Here is a 13,044-nt window from a genome sequence, read left to right on the forward strand (position 1 = left end):
ACAAACTATAATATAATCTAGCAAATTCATCTAACATTGCAACCTCTTATGGACAGCCAATGTCTTGATCACTCAAGACAGATAGTAATAAAAAATTAAAGAAAATTAATTAAAGGGAATGAAAACAGATGGCAATTTGGGAAACAAAAAGGAGTATTTGGGAATTACATAGAATGTATAACTTCATTCCTAGTTTCTCTGACTAGGTAGGATCCTCCAATGAAGAAAGCATAGAGTATCACTAGTATAAAGGACTCCTTGATGTGGTCAGGTTTCCTTTTTTCTGGCAGACTGGTGGAGATGGAGAAAAAGGAAAATAGGTTGAAAACACATATTATCTTCCAGTTTTTCTTTAAAAACAGTAGTGCATCAACCTCTCTATACCTATTTGTTTTGTTCAGACAGGGTGAAGCTTGGAGGTCCAAACTCTATTAACATTTTGAAAAAAAAAATAATAAATCCACCTAACTCAGGACAACTGGTAATCACAAAATAAATGAGGTCACTCTGCCCTTCTCTTACAGCCCATGATTCTTTTATATCTAGAACATTAACCATGATAAAACATGATGTCTGTACCTACAATTATGCCAACACTGCCTCTGGAGGACCTATGAGGTTCTTTTCTCTCTTACTGTTTACCATGCTGTGTATTTAAAATTCATGTCCTTTAATTACACTAATAGATTTTATCCAAAGGTTGTTACTGTTGCTCTTATGTTTTTTCCTCTCACTTCTGCTTAATATATTATTTCAAAACCAAACCCAGATGCTCATGTCTCTCTCCTAGGTATCAAACGTTAAATCAGGTTTGCTTGCAGTTGCGAGCCTCTGTTAGCACCACACATTTTATGCTCTTCTGAGCAAGACGTAGTGCACACCCAGCTCTTGCCATGTCTTTTACTGTTCTGATGCTGTACATTCCCTAAAACCAGCCTTGTGGGAGCACAGTGGAGTTACCTACTTTAAAAGAAAACTGAAGAGAAGCACATCACTAAATGCATTCTGGAAATCACCGACAGCTCCAGTTGCATGATAAAGACTAGTGATTTACTCGTTCCCTCAGTACACAGTAGCTAGAAACTATATCCCTTACAGTGAGTTGAATCCCAACCCCATTGGTTTGAGGCACAGACAAGCTCCTGGGTTGTTCCATGGTCTGAGAAAAGGAGGTAGAAACACTATTGTTTTTCATTTGAAGCAATGAGTTGGTCTCCTTGAGGAAGACCACCTCACACACCATTTAGCTATTGATATAGGAGCTAAACTTTTAAAAACTAAAGTTCTATGTGTAGAATAATATCCCTTTTCTTTCTTATCTACTTGCATAAGACAGATGTGAAAGATGGATTGTTCACTTCCCTTTAATATTTTCTTGTGTTCTGAAAACTTAAAGTCAATATGTAGGGCTGCTTTTAGAACAAATGTCTGTTTTTAATTTCTATGCTATGGCATGTGAAATTTCTAGAAATTTCTCAAAACTATCTAATATGGCTGGAAGTAATGCACACACACAAAATGTGTATTCATTATTTGCTTTCTGTTTATTGAGATAGCTAAGAGGTGAATCAAGAAAAAATATTTTATACTTTTTTAAAAATTTATTTTAGGTTTAATTGTATTGTGCCCTTTTCAGCTCACTTATATCTCATATAAATGTTTATTTTCATTTAGTCTGTTTTTTAAAAAAGGCTCTCCCTTTTCCCCTGTAAAATCTGATCAGAAAAGTTCTCCATCTTGAATCAGAATTTGAGGCAGGCTGTGAAGAAAAAACATAATTCAAAATAACATCAGAATGTAATAATTATAGCAAATGCACTTTAGTACACATTTGTCTAAGATACCAAAAGTCACCTCACCATTGTTTTATATCTTCAGTTTTAACTTATGAAATAGTTTTGCTTTCCCTGTCAGTACCAAAATAAGCCAGTAACTCCTTTAATCTAATAGCCTTCAATTTTTCTCTTTAAATAAAATGTCACTTTAAAAGCAAAGACTAGTTTGATGAAAAATTATTTTGTTCTATTTTTCCTTTCTGATCAAGCATGTCTCTGCAATGTCAACATGAAATTATCTTCAATCTCCAGGAGTAATCTGAATTGAATGAATTGTTTTAAAAATAATGTATCTATTGTTCTGACTGTGAAATGTAAAGGAGGATGGTACAGTAGTCAATTTTCCACTGCAAAAAAATAGTGTTGCAAGGTACTGAAAGGTTTTAGTTAATAAATAATTGTGATGTTATTTCAGACAGCATAAACCCAATTGCAAGGTCAAATTAAAACAAACAGGCAAACAAACAAACCACAAAAAAAACCTCACACTCCAAACACTCAACTTCAAATTTGCATTTTGCCACCACCTGACTGATTCAGAAAAATTACAGCTCTCATTTCTCTCTTATGGCTGAAAGTTGCTTTGGTTTCAGACATCATTGCCACTTTCTCCTTCCCCAGAATTAAATAGGATGAAAATATATTGCACTCACTGTGACAAAGAGAGCTCATCATCAACATAAGCCATAACAATGCTAGAATGCCTAGTAAAGCAGTATGGGGTTTCATTGCCATTTCTGGGAATTCAGAGCTTCAATAAGTACAGCCAAGTGCAATGTAATCAGCTTAAGTAATTCTAGTTTAACAAGTCTAGTTCATTTAAATTAAGATTCTTCTAGTCACTTTTTAAAGTCAGAGTTGGAATTATTTGATATAAAAGTAGAGACTGGGGACACATCAGAATCATAAGACAAGTTTTGGGCATTTAAATAGCTTTTATATACTCCACCAGTATTGCTAATATGTTTCATCCTATGTTTGGATACTCTTAGAAGTGAAAGCTGTAATCTCTATAGGGGGAAAACAGAGCAATTTATTTGTATCTTGTCTAATGTGCCTACAAAAACTGCTAGTATTTTTCCATAGTGGTTGCCTTTCTAGGTTTCTTGTTTATATGCTTCAGCTGTTCTCTTTAATAACAAAGTTAGTCTCTTATTCAGGAAGCAATGCTTGAATATGAAATATTACAGATCAGATTGTTTTTCATGTAGATAAAAGTGTGACAGAGTAAAATAAAAAAATAAGTTGCAGTATCTCCAATAAAGGAATTTGTAACTCAAAATCACTCTTTGCAGATAATGTTTCATTACAGCTATACTTGCTTTGTTTTAACCGGAAATTAAAGTGGTATTTATGCAATAAAAGTAAAAATTTCATTACAAGTTAAATAAGTCAGAAAAGAACAAACACTCTAATGACAAATCAAAGACATCTAGAGAATACACACTCTCCTTCACCAATGGAGACATTTCAACTTTCATCCCGTTAGCAAGTTTTCCTTTACTTGAAAAATTCCTTGACATATCTCCATTTCCCAAAAAGAGACATTCCAGAATATATAACTTCATAACCAGTAGACTCATGTTAACAGCTATTTCCATAGAGAGGAGGAATTTTACATCTCTCCACTTAACCTGGAAGCATACAAGGAAGTTACCAAGCATAAACATAAACTAAATGTTATTTATAACAAATTGAGGCACACCAAAACAATCACAGGACATAGAAGTGAATGAACTGCCACAGTACCACAGCCACTAACCAAACTGCAAAGAACAAGTGTAATTTTTTCACACCATGATGTATAAAGAAATAAGTTCTGGTTCAAGGGAAAGAACTGGCCCTGATCATTAGGCAGAGACTTCAATAATGTTTTTTGAACTATCTGAACCAATGTAGTTCTCTATGCAATATTCCTGATACAGCAAAGCTTACATGTACCTGTTAGGATGCTCTGCTGAATCAGGCCCTTTGAGCACTTACAGGCACTTAGAGCACTGATCTATAAAATGAAAACAAGCATTTGAAGTTATAAAGAGCTAAATGTTACCTGGTATATTAAGAAAACAAAAACAAGAAAAAACCAAAACCACAACAATAAAAAACAACCAACCAACCAAAAAATCATGCCAAAAGAAAACAAACAAACCAACCAAACAAAAAAACCCAAAACAAAGAAAAAACCTACAAACCACAAACCCCCAAAAACCCAACAAAACAAGAACCAAACAACCAAAGGTAAATCTTTCAAATCACTAGAAAGATGATTTTCTTTCAGTCAAAACTGTTAACTGCTGCTGGAAGTTATGTAAATATTTAAGCATAATCAACTACTAGCCATGGAGTTCACAGCTGTAAACAATGCAATGCTTTACAACACTTCAAATAGACCACTTTACATTTCTTTTATACTGTGTCTTATATACAAATTTACCTCTGCTCTTCTGCTACATGATGAAAACTCCAGCTCAGAGAAACAACTGAATGTTGTTTTTGTTTTTCATAAAGGATTGATATGTCTTTACACTTGGGCCTGTTCTGCCTTCGACAACTCCACAAATATTTATTCATTAAATCTCCAGTGTACTAAGGCTTCATACACTGATTTCCCTTTTACCTACTAGCCTAATGGCCTCTGAAGTTTGTACCTGTAACCATTTCAGATGGCTCCCTTCGCATCATTTCCCATGCTGACTCTTGGCTCAGCTTACCAACTAGTATCTGCCTGTCAAAATGGTCATGCTAACATAAAGCGCTGTGGTCAAGGTTGATGAGCAACAGTTTCACCCAATTTGTGATCGAGTGATTTTCAGGTTTTATTTAATCAGTCAGTTGAGGTGAAAGATGTCACTTCTAACTTTAACATTATGAATGCCTAAGCTGTAACTCTTCCTCATCCCTTTAGAAACATGGTTTTCCTCTAATGTGTGAACTATGCACTAAAGGAAAGAAGAAAAGCTTATTCTCAAACAATGAAACAAGTAGCAAACCTACTTAACAGATTTGACTTCTTCTCTGAGTCAGAAATATCTTCTCTTAGGGTTGATGTAAGGATTTCTTTGGGTACCTGTTAGCCATCCTAAATCAACACCTTGCTCAAAGGAAGGACACAACACACCTTCAAGTCAAAATGGTATTCACACTCATATTCTGTCAGATAAAATGTAAACTTGCACAAGCCCAGTAAAACATCTGCAAGGTATCAACAGACAGTGAAGTGCTTGAGGTAGGAATGAATACCTTGGAAATTACTGGTTGGCTGGATATTTTTTAGAAGGCAGCCTGAAAACAGAAGCAGTTTGTAAACCCTTTGTAAACATTGATGCTATTATAAGTACAGTACTTAATGCTTTCGTAGTTTCTGTTTGATTTACAGATAAAAATGTTCTGTAGATTTCTCCAGCTGTGCTCCCTTCACAGATTGTGAGATGCAGCAATCTGTTTGAGAGCAGCTGTTAGTTCACATGTAGTTTTATTTGCATCAGTGTAAAATAGCAGCTTGCTAAATGAATAAAACATGCTTTCTCTTTGCCCTGTTCTGGTAGAAAGATTTATTTTTTAATTTAGTTTTACATGGAAGAGCTTTATTTTTTAAAAAGATTTTTTTTAATGAAAAATTATTTTCCATTATGTATTTTAAGATTCTAAAAAGTCCATGTAGTCTTTTTGGAATGAATGGTATATCTTTTTGGTCTAAACAGAGATACCTGTGCAAATAGATTTTAAAATATGTTCAGTCAATACTTTGAAAAGTCCATTTCCACACCATTCATCAAAATGATCAAATGCACCGTGCACTTTCATAGTTATATGCAGAAATGTGCCATATTCAATAGCAATGATAACTACATAGTGCTTTGGAAGTTTTCAGACTGTCAGCGGCTGATTCTAAATATTTAGGGAGATATTAATGATGATCCCTTATCTCAATGCCACAGATGCAAATCAGCATGCAACTTCAGTTGAAATAAGGAATCCATAGGAGACCTGTGAGAGGCTATAAAATGTTTAAATTCCACTTAAATTGGATTTATGTCCATCGCATTCCAGTGGGACTGACCCTGACCTTCCATACTCAGTGATGTCTGTTAATAGACCCTTCCTGTATAAGACCACAGATCTCTGCTCTAGCTTCCCTAAGTTTTCAGTCTCTCCCACCAAACTCAGCTGGGACCAAGGCTCCAGTTAGGAATGTAAGAGAAACACTCCAAACAGCAGCTCCAAACAGCTGTGGACCATTTTCTGTGCTTTGTCTGAATACTTTCAAGAAAGCTGTGTTTTGTAGAGAACACCCACTCTACTGGTGCCTTAATTTCTGCCTTCTTTCTGTCTTAGGTTTCTTTCTTAAGTCTGTCTTTTTATGATTTGGATAGATCATTTAAAGACGCTGCTTCATAGTTCTTCCTTCAGTTGTGGAAATATTTTTGGCCAACAACATATGGCTTTTTTTTGTGCTGGGATGTTGTGGGATTTTTTTTTTTGGAGGGGGTTCTTTTTTTTTTTTTACAGCCTTCTAGTACTTAAGTGAGTTTGTTTAAATATAACTTAAGACCACGCTTCTACTCACAACTGCTGCATGACAAGAGCACCTGAACTCAGGCCATCTCCTTAAAACATCTAGAACACTACCCATTTGTGTTTCTCAAAAGAGCCTGAGAACTGAGGGCAAAATTAAAACATGACCTTTACTGCACACACATTTACCTTTCCCCTAAATGTTGTAAGAGGGTAGCAAGGAGGAACCATCCAACACATTTAATTTCAGACACACCTCTTGAGAAACACCAGGCTCCAAGGAAAAAAGATCAGTGTTTGTTTGAAAGTGTTTCAGCAAACCTGCAGCCAAACACGAATGTCAGCATTTTATTCTTTTCCATATGAAATAAATCACAGCTTTATCTGATTCCATCAGGCATTGTCCAATGTTTCTTTTATTTGTTAAGATCTCTGTTCTACCTCTCAGATTGCAATTGCTCTGCCATTCATGAGATTACATCTTTACCAGCTAAGCCTCACCAGCCTTTACAATGGCTTCCAATAGTTTCCACAGATACACGGCACCAACCATTTGTCATTTTTCTGCAACAGCTGAACTTTCAGATCAATTACAAAAGGAAGCAGTGATAAAGTAAACAAGATATGTCACCAGTTTGGATTTCAGGAACTAGATTTGGCCACTCTGACAAACATCATTACTCTTCCCCCGGGGGATAACCAGGCTATTCATAAAACAAGACACCATCTGCACTGAACAAGGACTAAGGACCAGACTCTACATAGAATAAAATCATTTCTCTTGAAGAAGACCTTTAAGACCACTGAGTCCAGCCATAAAACTAACACTGCCACGCATATGTCTTCATATATCATACGTACATATAATCATCTATATAATCATATATCGTGTGTGTGTGTGTGTGTGTGTGTGTATATATATATATATATATATATATATATATATATATATATATATATATATAATGCATGTCAGCCTGTTCTTCCAAATAACAAGGGATAGGATAAGAGAAAATGACCTCAAGTTGCACCAGGGCAGGTTTAGTTTTGGTATTAGAAAAAATTTCTTCCCTAAAAGTGTTTCAAGCATTGGATCAGGCAGCCCAGAGAAGTGGTGGAGTCACTCTCTCTGGAGGTACTTAAAAGATGTGTAGATGTGGCACTTGGGGACATGGTTTAATGGTGAACTTTACAGTGCTGGGTTAATAGCTGAACTGGATCATAGAAGTCTTTTCCAATCTAAGCAGTTTTGTGATTCTCTGTACCATGATACACACAGGAACCCCTCCAATTATTCAATTCCCACTCTTATTCTTTCTTCACATTCATACAAACCATGAAATACCTATTCAACACCCTGGCTGGCTGTAGAGCCTTCCATCTTGACTTAAACCTTTGTCTCCAAACAGATTTTTGAATAGATTTTAAAGAGGCATCAGCACACCACTCTGAAAAAGGTGCTAGAGAATTTCGATCTCGTAATATAATACAAATTGGATAAAACCACTAAGTTACTCCCCACTTCACTATTCAATGAGAAGACTTGTCTGCATTTTCCATATGCTTCTTCCCTCACAGACAACAAGGATTATACTGAGATAAGCTTTAAAAAAGCTTCATATTTCAAATTCACTTTAACTTGTTGCCTGAAAAAGTTCCTGAAGCAATGAGTCCCACTGCCAACTGACTACTCTTTGGTTTCTTTAGACACTCTGTGAGGTGATTTCATAGACTTTTCCCCATGCAACCTCATGTGAGAAACAGGGAGGGAACTGCTGAATAATTCTTCACCTTGTCTATACCTCTCATGATTTTCAATTAAACAATTCTATTCTTCTCAAGAATCCCATTTTATTTTACTCTCTGTAACTTTTTATTAAACTCTCTGTTTAATAAAACCTCTCGGTTTAATAACTGCAGAGTTCAGCTAATCTGAATTTCAGCTGATCATCTTTTTAATATTGGTTTGTTTGAAAAGTAAGTCACAAAGCCTTATGCAAACCTGACCACATTTGGATACTGCCACTACGGATTTTACATTCCTTTGCAATGTCTATAAAAAGGCTTTTCCCATTTAATTCCAGTGAACCTTAGACTAGTAGCAAAAAGTTGGTATATTCGGTCTTCTGTCCCTACACTGTTTCACAAGAGAAATACACTCTAAATTAAACATATAAGGTGCAAGGTTGAAATTGATAGAACAGCCTATTAACATTACTAAGAGCAATGGGAATAAAATATATTGGTAACTTTAGTCAAATAGTGAAGGATAGGCATGAATTAAAGCAATTGGAAGTGGTCAGTGAGTCAAATAACATGAGATTACATATGAACATACATACTGAGTAAAAAGGCTGGAAGGTAGACAGAAAAACTAATACAAGTAAGCAAAGGTTATTATTACTCAGGGTAAAGATAAGTCCAAAGTTTTTACCAAACCCCTCTCTCATCCTTATTGCTGATTCTTTTTGCCATATTTTTCTACCTGCAACATTCAGAAAGCTGAGCTGTAGAAAGCAATCTGCAGTTCACCAAAGCTGATTAAAAGCCTAAAGCTCCTGTTTTCAGTTTTCATCGCAGTTTTCCAAGTAATTTCTTATTGTTATTAAAGACATAGCTGCTAAAAGTAATTGAAAATTAGTTTTAAAAATACTCTTTATTCAGAGTGCTCGGGAAACATAACATCCTCAAGAGCCAGGTTGAAAGAGTTAAAATATTCATTCCTGCTCCATTTTTCAAAGAAAAGGCATTAATTTTTAATTTTTTAGTTTTATGAGAAATTAATAACAAGGTTTGAAATCAGGTAGAATTCAAAGTAACAAAAATCTTGTGGAACCAGTTCACTGCATAAACTGACTGAAATTAGAGCTGAAGGCCACCTGAACGGCTCAAGAGTTTTTTGTGTCCTCCAGTTCGGATTAGAACATTGACACTGACTGCCAAACAAATCTAAATAAAAATTTTAATTCATTTGCTCTCACTTTCTTCCTGTGTATTATTATTCAGCAGCCAGTTCTATTTTGAAATTATATTCTTGCTAAAGAGCAGTGTGATTTCCCAAACTTTGAAGAGAATTTAATAAAATAATGCATTAAATATATTCAAATTATCTGAAAAAAACCAAACAAACAACAAAAAACCTAAAGCAAACCAACCAACCAACCAACAAATCAACCACCAACCCCTCCATCTCCCAGTAAACCAAACAATTCCCAACTCTCAGTACCAGCCATGTGCCAAAATGTTCTGAAACAACCAGACCTTTACTACAAAATTGGAGTTCCAGGATTTTCCCCCAACCTTGTCAGATCTCAGTGTGGGTCCCCATTGAAATCTCCATCTCTTTTATATCTGAAACAGCTTCTATGCCACTGACATCCCATCCATCATATTCCCCAGATCTCACAAGTGGCCAAGTGCATGATCCATGGTTTGGAAAGGATGATGGAAAGGTAGATAAGGATCAGGAAAATACAGTGCTAAGTCAATATTTGCTGCTTCCTGCCTTCAGATATAATCTAAAGCTCTTCCATCTTATACACTCCACTGAAAGATTAAAAAAAAAAAAAGCTATTCTGACAGGTTTTTTTGGTAAAACTTTAAAGCTTCCAGCTATTGTGTCTGCAAGACTGGCAGTAAAGTAAATGTCCTACAGAATTACTTATTGTCACCCTTCCTATAATTATCAGGCAAAAAGAAATACATCAATAGGTATTGAAAGCCATCAATAGACTCCCAGAAATAATTTCAACCAGACAGAGAAGTGGCCCTATCTTCTACGCGTCACTGAGCACAGAAAAGCAGACTACTTTGACTTAGCACTGATAGAGCTACTGCTGCTTCTCCCTCCCTGCAGGTTTCAGGAGAATATTTGTAGCTCAACAACGCACCCAGTAACCACATCCTTGGGGGAGTGTGTGTGTGAAACAGAGCTCCTCAGTTCTGAACTCAAATCTTAAACCCATGTCATAGGTCCAGGTTTGCTCCAAAGACGCCAAGCTACATTTCCTCCTACTGTAGCCTTTGCCATTTTTCTGCCGCAGCTAAAGTGTAAAGATCAATGTCAAAGGGAATACCGCAGCAAGCAAAGAGGAAATGATACTAGTTTCATTTTTAGTGGCAAGATTCTGCCATTCTGCATCAGAAATAATTGTGTCCTTTACTGTAGAAGACCACAAGGCCATACAAAAGCTCAAGCACAGCTTGTGGCAGAACTCTGTTTTGAGGCAAGGTCAGTGAGAGATATGCTACTGTACACACAGATATGCAGGTTCACAATATCTCCATTTACATTATTTTGAAGGATTTCTTACAACTATATCCACAAATAGAGCATTTGTGTGTTCTGTTTTGGTTTTTTTCAATTAGAAACACTACACAGTGGTAATGCTACATTGCCACAAACAGTGCAGAGTAAAAGCGACCCGAATCTGCAAACTAAAAATCCATGTTCTCTTCTAAAGTTAATTTACTAAGGTTCTCACAAATATTTCTGTTTTATAATTAAATTAGTATAAAAATAATAACGAAACCTGGCCTAATTGCAGTGCTAAAATAATCCTGCTTATGAGCAATGAACTGCTTGGCCATCGGCCAGATGTTACATTTTATCTAAATGCCTGTATTACAACACTTGACAATATCCTTGTGTACCACCTTCTTCCTTTTCTTTCTCCAGTAGAACCAAAACTCTCAGAATGTTCCTGTGGTTGTTCCCAATAGTTTAATATCAGCTTCACAGTTGTGACTGACTATATATTAAGCCTGGATCTCAGCCAACTTGAAATTATGTACAAAAAAGTGCCGTACATAGCAACAGGAAAATGAGACAAGCCCATGCTTTTTCACCACAGAATATAAGGTTACATATGCACCACTACATTTAATTACAATATAAATGACTTTTGCAGCTATAGTACAGCCTCCTTCTCCTCAAAGGATGTAGAGATACAAGCAGAAGGTTTCAACCAATGGGCCTTGATATTGTAATTAATTAACACCATGCTCTAACCAGTTGGTGAAGCTGCTCTTTGCCTGCTGCCTGTCTTTAGCTGGTTTGATAAAAATATTCTAATGTCTTTATTTGCCCAACATGGGATTTCTTAAGGAAGTTTTGTCTTCAGAAAGTATAATTTCTGAAAAGACAGCTCACTGGAGTTTCCCATGCTCCTTACTCTGAGTGAAAATGAAAAACACTAGTTAACTTTTACTCTTTACCATTCAGTGAGTCTCACACCTCTGCTGTCACTAAAGCATGGGCTTGTTACTATCTGGGACCGCCACATGTATTTAATTATGAAGCCTATATAAATGAAAACAGTCTTCTTTTCCCCCTCAAACTAGGATTACAACTATAAGAAATATGGAACACAGTAAACTTTTATCAGCAAAAGCAAGGAAAACATTTTTTCTTTCCCTCCTGAGTTATTCTTATAATTACGCTGAGTTTTAAAATAGCACAACTTATAAAAGGTAAAGTACACAATTACTGGTAACAGTCAAGGTAAAGTACACAATTACTGGTAACAGTCTATTTTATACACTGTTGTCCCCTTCTGATCTTTTTTGCTTCCCTAATACTTATAATAACATTAATTAATGCCCAGCCACCCACCAGCTGGTTAGAGAGCACATAAGGGAATCATTGTACCTACACTAGACTCAGTGCAATAGTTTAATAGCTGCAAGAGAGATGTCCAGCTGAGATACAACAGAAAAAAAAAAAGAAAAAAGAGAAAGAAAATTCCCTTCTGTGTTCCTCGTGTTGCTGAGACAAGTGTCACAGCTGCACAAATATTGCCATCATCAAAATACAAATTTACAATACAAATGCAATACAACTGCATGTTATATAATCACACATCAGTCTGCTGATTTAAACATTTGAATATATATTACCTGGTACTTTGTTAACTGTACTCGTGCTGCTGACATACTCAGATTCCTGGCCTAGGAGACAGAATAGCCACAGAAGAGAAGGACTCTCCTCCAACATCCCCACTCTTTGCTCACCCAGGTTTGTGGGTCTGCAGCTCTGGCACATTAGGAGAAGACTTCAGAAAAATGTAGGAAATGCCAAATGATCAACTCTACACATTACAAAACCAACAACTGCCTAGATTATCACCTTGTTTTCTACTCCAGTGCTGTATTTTGCAGACTAAGACAGTACTTTTCTTCTTTTCAGAATACACAACAGCTTTATGCAGCCCAAATGCATTGGTTGATTCTGGTCATGGTGAGATATGGACCACAATATATTTATTTTCTCAACACTTATTAAAAACTATTTTCCCATTTCAGAAACAAAAATCTAAGCTTTTATCTAATGTGTCTCCTGTCATTTCTCATCTAAACCAACAACCTCCTCTAAGCTATTTTATTATCCAATTTTTTCCCCAAAAGAATTAAGTTCTTTCTTCAGTAATTCCAGAAAGCATAATACAATAATGCTTTCAATCTATTTTAAGTATTATTTGCAATGAACTGTATGCTTTGCTTTTGAATACTCTAACAGATTATTACTATTTCTTTATATTGCAGACTTCAAAACCAATATGGTTTTTGTCAAATATGTAAGAGGAGATTAATTTCCCCACACTCCTTTCCTCCAGGTTAAACAACCCCAGCTCCCCCAGCTGCTCCTCATAAGACTTGTGCTCCCGACCCTTTACCAGCTCCATTGCCCTTTTCT

At 35.9% G+C, this 13,044-nt stretch overlaps 1 protein-coding gene across 2 annotated transcripts in view; it reads right to left on the reverse strand.

Annotated features, from left to right (window-relative positions):
• GRID2 (glutamate ionotropic receptor delta type subunit 2) overlaps positions 1-13,044 on the reverse strand; it is a 700,412-nt gene that overhangs the window by 318,318 nt on the left and 369,050 nt on the right. The gene's annotated exons all lie outside the window — the stretch shown is intronic.

Source organism: Neopelma chrysocephalum, unplaced genomic scaffold (assembly GCF_003984885.1).
Source record: "Neopelma chrysocephalum unplaced genomic scaffold, ASM398488v2 Primary Assembly neopelma1_382, whole genome shotgun sequence".
NCBI classification, from domain to species: Eukaryota; Metazoa; Chordata; class Aves; order Passeriformes; family Pipridae; genus Neopelma; species Neopelma chrysocephalum.